The 7,389-nt window shown below is 43.2% G+C and overlaps 1 pseudogene; it reads right to left on the bottom strand.

The window, feature by feature from the left end:
- Positions 1-972: 972 nt before the first annotated feature.
- LOC100402608 (charged multivesicular body protein 5 pseudogene) lies at positions 973-1,731 on the bottom strand (annotated as a pseudogene).
- Between the last annotated feature and the right edge of the window lie 5,658 nt (positions 1,732-7,389).

Below are 7,389 nucleotides of genomic sequence, written 5' to 3'. Positions count from 1 at the left end.
TATGACCACACCATGCACGGCACTCCAGCCTCGGTGACAGACCAAGACCCAGTCTCTGAAAAAAATAAAAAAATAAACTGGAACCCAGCACCTGTAGGTAGCCTTTGAAAATCTTTTTATTTTATTTTTTCCTTTTGAAAAATATTTATTGAAGGCTGGGCGCAGTGGTTCATGCCTGTAATCCTAGCATTTTGGGAGGCTGAGGTGGGTGGATCACCTGAGGTCAGGAGTTTGCGACCAGCCTGACCAACATGGAGAAACCCCACCTCTACTAAAAATATAAAAAAAATTAGCTGGGTGTGGTGGCACATGACTGTAATCCAAGCTACTCGGGAACCTGACAGTCAGGCGTTGTGGTGAGCTGAGATCAAGCCACTGCACTCCAGCCTGTGCAACAGAGTGAGACTCTGTCTCAACAAAAACAAAACAAAACAGCAAAAGAAAAATATCTACTGATTATAAACAAATGTCCTATACATTAAATATCAAGAAATATTTACCATTAATTACAAGTCAAGATGTAATACTGAGGGAACCATAGAATCAAAATACCCACTCATGATACAATGGTGATAATTCTATTCCAGTATCAAACACAGTAATGATTTGTTCACAAGACACAACAAAACTCCCCAAAAAGGCCATCACTTAAACCAACCAGTAATACCACAATAGAAAATGATTCTGAATCATAATATGAACAGCCCCAATAATCTCATCTTTGTCTCATCAATTTATCAGGTCATTTTGAGACGGTAGAGTTACACTGTCATAGGTTTTTAAGATTCCATTTCCTTAGTTTTATTTCAAATTATTGTCAACGAATGAAAACAAGTCATACGAGCCAAAGGTACTTTTAAACTAAGTTCATTTTTCATTAGGAAAAAAGAAATCAAATTTTAGTACAAAGAAAGTATTTCCCAAGCAATGAGTCTCTTAATGGAAAAAATAAAAGAGCAATGTAATTAAACTTTCCTTCAAAGAGAGGAAAGAAACCTAAATCTGTTTTGGTAAATTTGGAAAGATAAATATTTCCTAGTCCTGTAGTAAGTGTTTGTTTTGCAAGATATACTTCAATGATGCAAATCTATGAAGCAGGGATCTGCAGCAATTCAAATTCATCCACCGTAACTCCATCCTGGTTTTTTGTTGTTGGTGGGAACACAGGTGCCGATGCTGCCTCATCCAAAGAAGAACTGCCTTCATCAGCCAGAAGGTCATCACCCAGTGCATCCAACTCTGCTTCTAGGTCGTCTTCGTCCGGTTCTGGGGTGCCTTAACCGCCACTCAGTGCTCCTTGGATTTCATATGCATCTTCCATCATATCCTCTAGTTGGCCTTGTAAATCCTCAGACTGGTCGATTTTCACTTGCTTGTCGTCTTGATTTCCTTTACTTCCAGCTTCATAGCACCAGCCATGGTCCTGGTGTCTTTCAATGACTGGATGGTACAATTGGCTTGTTCCATGTTGAATGACTGTAGGACGAGATTGTCCCGCTACTGCTCATACATCTGCTTTGGCTTTAAAACTTGCAAGGCTTTCTGCTTGACCACATTCTTTGCAGGATCCTCTCTCATCTTCTTGATCTGATCATTATCCTTCACTAGCTCAGCATCCAATCCAGAAATCTTCTTGTCAATGGACTCTGCCCTGCTGTTCACCACGCCAGTGCAGTCAGTCAGGCCAGGTGGCGGAGGCTTGGGTTTCACTTTCCCAAAGAATCAGTTCATCTTGAGCAGCTGCGAAGAAACCCAAACACTGGAGCAAAAGCAGAAACTGAAAGTCTCTATTCTAGACCCCCAAAAGGTCTGCTTCAGGGGAGCTGCTCTTTATTTATTTATTTATTTATTATTTTTTGAGATGGAGTCTTGCTCTATGTCTCAGGCTGGAGTACAGTGGCACAATCTCAGCTCACTACAGACTCCACCTCCCGGGTTCAAATGATTCACCTGCTCAGCCTCTTGAGTAGCTGGGATTACAAGTGTGCACCACCATGTCCAGCTAATTTTTGTATTTGTAGTAGAGACAGGGTTTTACCATGTTTGCCAGGCTGGTCTCGAACTCCTGATCTCAAGTGATGCGTCCACCTCGGCCTCCCAAAGTGCCGGGATTACAGTCATGAGCCATCGTGCCTGGCTGAGAACTACTCTTTTAATGGGGGTTGAAGGGTACTTCATTTTTTGTAGAGGAGCTCTATTAACGGCATTGAATGCTATTGTCAAGCATTAAAGCAAGCCTAGTGACAAGATGTTGTTGTCCTTCCCTTTCATTTCTGTTTCTATTCCCAAATGACAACAGCCATTTGAATCAGAGATACATGTATAGATGGTCCTTGACATCTGCCATAAGGAATCACTCATAGGGTGTGTGGCAATTGCCTTCAGGATGTGTTTCAATAAAAAGACTGCTTGACAGTCTTGGCAAAGCTGTGTCTAAGGCCTCTGCTCTAAGCTGATGAACTTGGGGTCCCTCTGGGGACAGAGCTAAGTGTTCTGAGAGTCTCCTGCTCATGGAGATTTCACATTCTCAATTTAGTCTCTCCTGCCAGACAAATGACCATAGACAAAATGGCCAAGTTCATTCATTTTGCCCATCCTCCCACCGTCCGGTGAACTCCTGACCTCTAGACATCTCTTACTAGTGACAGAGCCTGGATACCATCTCTGTCCACTGCACCTTCCTTTTCCTTTTAGAAACTTTCCGTCTAGATCTGTCTTTCCATTCTCATTTTAAACTTCCTGGGTCTAAAATGATCTTTATTTCTTCATCAGAATTCCAGCTCCCCAGCTGGTCTCCAAAGACGACAATAGTGAATTTGTTCATTCTGACATTGTTACTGACTGATACAGATTTACGAGTGCATGTCCTGGGAAAACAAGTCCTTGGAAGGGTGGAAAAAAAATAAAATTAGAGCAAGGCCCCATCCAAGGAGAGGAGTGGCAAGGTTGTGATCGTGGGTATTACAGGCTTGTAGAGGAATCATTTACCACCCTGTGCATTTCCAGAACCTTTGAGTGTAATTCAGAGCTGCAGCCTCACCTGCTTGTGGGGCTCACCCTGCTTTTGACATGACGTACTGCAAAAGCTGTGCCCTTGGAGTACTCTAATGACCTTTCTCACTGCCGGAATTTGTGTCCACAGTTTCCCTCATCCACCTAGCAAGGCATTCTCTGTTCACTTTCCGAGTGACCGCTGGTGGAGAAAAAAAGGCCAGGCTGGGAGGCAGAAGGCTGGAGTTGGCCCATTTCCACCCCAACTCATGAAGCCACCCTGGGGACGCACAGTGCCCTCGCCCTTAGCTTCTTCATCTGTAAGATGGAGAGATTACACTAAACCACTGCTTCCCAGGCTCTTGGATTTTGTACCAAAATGCTTAAAACAAGGCTCTTTTGAAAAGTGTTTTAGCTTTATCTTTTAAAAGATACTTTTAAATATATTGTCTAATAAAGAACATGGGTCAGGTGCAGTGGCTCACATCTGTAATCCCGGAACATTGGGAGACTAAGCCGGGCAGATCAATTGAGGTCAGGAGTTCGAGACAACCTGGCCAACAAGGTGAAACCCCTTCTCTACTAAAAATACAAAAATTAGCCAGGCATGGTGGCAGGCACCTGTAATCACAGCTACCGGGGAGGCTGGGGCAGAAGAAGGCGGAGGTTGCAGTGAGCCGAGATCACACCACTGTACTCCAGCCTGGGCTGGAGTACAAGACTTCATCTGAAATGAATAAATAAAATAATAATAAGAAGATAAGATATTTTATACCAAAAAGGGAGAAAAACAAAACCTCAGAATAAAGATTGGTCATTTAAATAAATAAATGTAGTTTCTTGAGAAAACTCACTATAATCTTAATTTTTCTCTTTGGTTGGGAGTCATCGACATTCTGGCCTTGGAATCATCCCTGAGGTCCCTTCCAGCATCATATCCTAGAGTAGGAAAAATTTAAAAGGGAGGGGAAAAAACAGCAAACCTTTAGGACAGAGTCAGAGCAACTCCTTCAAAGCCAAGGAGGATGCTTTAGAACTCGGGATAATTTCAGGCTCCACATTTAAGCAAAGGCTTTGCCATCCAGTAAGACTTTAAGAAGAAGGATTTAAAAATCCATCTGTTTGCCTTGGGGGACTCGGAGCAAAAGCAAAGTTTCAAGCTGATAGGCTCATGATAATATAACATATTCATTAGGTCATAAAGGGCAAAATACATGACTGCAGGTTTGGAGCTCCTCATTTATGCAGCTTTTAGGAAACTCACTTTATATACCCCAGCTGGAATTACTTCTCCAAAGCCATTCCCCAGATTGCATAATTGTTCATTATGTCTTCAGGGAGGGTTTCATCTGTAGTCACGAATCCCCATGAAAATTTGTGGGAAAATATCCTTGCTCTTTCATTACATCTAAAATGTGATCACCCGATATTAAAACACAAAGAGCGGCTACATTTTAAAGGTGAACTGCAGAGCTAAATTGAGAGTTGACTTAATCCCATTTTTATGGGCTGATTAATGTCCCGAGTAACCAGGCTGGGAGGAAAGTTAATGCCTTTTCCTTTAATGGAATGAACCATGTTTCTGGCTTTTTCTCAAGGAAGCACATTGCTACCACTGTGGTTTCGTACAGAACAAGACTCAAAGCGATCATCAGAACTTTCCTTGTGTCAAATGGACCCCAAGTTAACCATGCACCAAAGTTCTTAAACGTCAGAGTTTCAATCGTTAAGGGAGGAAAAAAGGAAAATAAATAAGAAGTTGAGATTTCTTCACAAGAGGCTAATCGTGTCTATTTGTGACAGCTTGAGATCTGAGTTATGTTGAGATGATGTGTAAACTCTGCCTCAGTGGTATAGCAGTAATAACCATTTGCTGAGTAGCTACTCTATGCAAGGAATTGTGCCAGGCACTTTGTGTACTTCTTATTTAACCCTCTGAGATCGCTGATATGAGCCACAAAGAGGCAGAGCAACCTGACGAAGGAGCAGACCTAGGCTTGCCTGACTTATGGGCCCCCTTGGGCATCCCCAGATTGGCCTCCCTGACTCTTTAGTCTCCTGTCTATCTTGGATAGATTCGCTTACCCACCGATGTGCAGCATTTTAAACAAGACATCCTTTCCTTCATCTATTGACTCATCAGTGAAGAAATTAACGTTGTGTAGAACTCTTTCCAAAAACAATATGGCCAGGCTGCCTAGATCCTTCCCCTCAACCTTCACCTTGACCACAATCCCCACTCCAAGTGTCCTGATCATGACTAACACCCCAAGCCTCCACCCCAGCCTGAGACATGTGGCAATTTCACTTCTTGTCCCTTGAGTCCACACCTCCGCAGGTCACATGCATACCTATTATGAAAAATATCCATTATTTAAGGCTGGGCACGATGGCTTATGCCCATCATCTCAGCATTTTTGAAGGCCAAAGAAAGATGATTACTTAAGCCCAGGAGTTCAAGACCAGCCTGGGCAACATAGCAAGACTCTATCTCTATTAAAAAAAAAAAATACAAAAATTAGCTAAGCATGGTGGCTCATGCCCGTACTACCAGCTACTTGGGGACACTGAGGCAGGAGGATTTGAGCCTGGCAGGTTGAGGCTGCAGTGAGCTACAATCGCACCTGCCTAGATGACAAAGTGAGACCCTGTCTCAAAATTAAAAAAGAAAAAAAGAAACAAAACAAAAAAATTTAAAAATTGTTCAGGCACAGTAGCTCACACCTGCAATCCTAGCACTTTGGGAGGCTGAGGTGGGTGGATCACAAGGTCAGGAGTTTGAGACCAAGTTGGCCAACACAGTGAAACTCCATCTCTACCAAAAATACAAAAAATTAGCCAACTGTGGTGGGGCGCATCTGTAATCCCAGTTACTCAGGAGGCTAAGACAAGAGAATTGCTTGAACCTGGGAGGCAGAGGTTGCAGTGAGCCGACATCGCACAATTGCACTCCAGCCTGGGTGAGAGAGTGAGATTCTGTCTCAAAAAAAAAAAGAAAAAATTAAAATTAATAAATAAATGAATAATAATAAAAATTATTTAGGCCAGGCACAGTGGCTCATAACTGTAATCTCAACACTTTGGGAGGCCCAGGTGGGTGGATCAGCTGAGGTCAGGAGTTTGAGACCAACCCGACCAACATGGTAAAACCTTGTCTCTACTAAAAACACAAAAGTTAGCCTGGCATGGTGATGCACACCTGTAATCCCTGCTACTCAGGAGGCTGAAGTGGGAGAATCGCTTGAACCTGGGAGGCAGAGGTTGCAGTGAGCCAAGTTCATGCCACTGTACTCCAGCCTGGGTGTCTCAAAAAAAAAAAAAAAAAAAAAAAGCCAGAATGGTTATAGGTCACTGTCATTTGATTGTACAGTATTTTGGTTTCCAGCAGCTCCTATATTAGGCTGAAGTGTGAAGAAATCATAATTTTCCAACACATCTGCCTTTTTCTATCCTTGCAGAATCTCCAGAATTTATCCCACCCAATTCCTTTCTTTATCCTCTCTCCTCACTTTCAAGAAAAATTAGGGCCAGGAGCAATGGCTTACACCCATAATCCCAGTGCTTTGGGAGGCCAAGGTGGGAGGATCACTTGAGGCCAGAAGTTCAAGACCAACATGGGCAACAAGCAAGACCCCCCGCTCCACATCTCTACAAAAAAAGAAGAGGAAGAGGAAGAGGAAGAAGAAGAAGAAGAAGAAGAAGAAGAAGAAGAAGAAGAAGAAGAAGAAGAAGAAGAAAAAGGAAAAGAAAAAAATTGAGAAATTGGCTGGTCATGGTGGTGAATGCCTGTAGTTCCAGCTACTCAGGATGCTCCTGAGGCAGGAGAATCACTTGAACTCGGCAGAACATGATCTTGCCGTAAGCCCAGATCATGCCACTGCACTCCAGTCTGTGCGACAGAGCAAGACTCCATCTCAAAAACAAAAAGAAAACATACATCTCCTGAGTGTACTTTCTAGAACCATCCAGTGATTTGCCTCTTGTCAGGTCAGGCAGTCCTGAAGCAAACTGAGCATCTGTGCTTCATCTCCCTCCCAGACCCCACCCCACCACCAGGAGACAGTTCCAGTGCTTCCTCAGAGTCTCCAACTGCCCCACAACCCGAGTGGGTCACACAGCCAGGGCTGCTGCAGGTGCATGGTCGTCTAGCAGCCTGGTTAGCCAGGGATATGGGGCCAAAAGGGAGGCAGATGGCTGCTGCTACCTGCCATTTCCTTCCCAGCTGGTTGTTCTAAAACTCTGGCAAACGAGAAGAGGCAATCAATCCCTGCTCTTTTTTTTTAATGATGTTACCCTTAGAAGAAATAACAGCTAATGATAAATAACATGTATTTGATATTTATCATGTGCCAGGCACTGCTCTAAGCACACATTAACCTATTTAATCATCACAGTAAT

The sequence above is a fragment of the Callithrix jacchus genome, chromosome 7 (assembly GCF_049354715.1).
Source record: "Callithrix jacchus isolate 240 chromosome 7, calJac240_pri, whole genome shotgun sequence".
Taxonomy (NCBI): Eukaryota; Metazoa; Chordata; class Mammalia; order Primates; family Cebidae; genus Callithrix; species Callithrix jacchus.
This window is presented reverse-complemented; position numbering and strand designations above follow the sequence as displayed.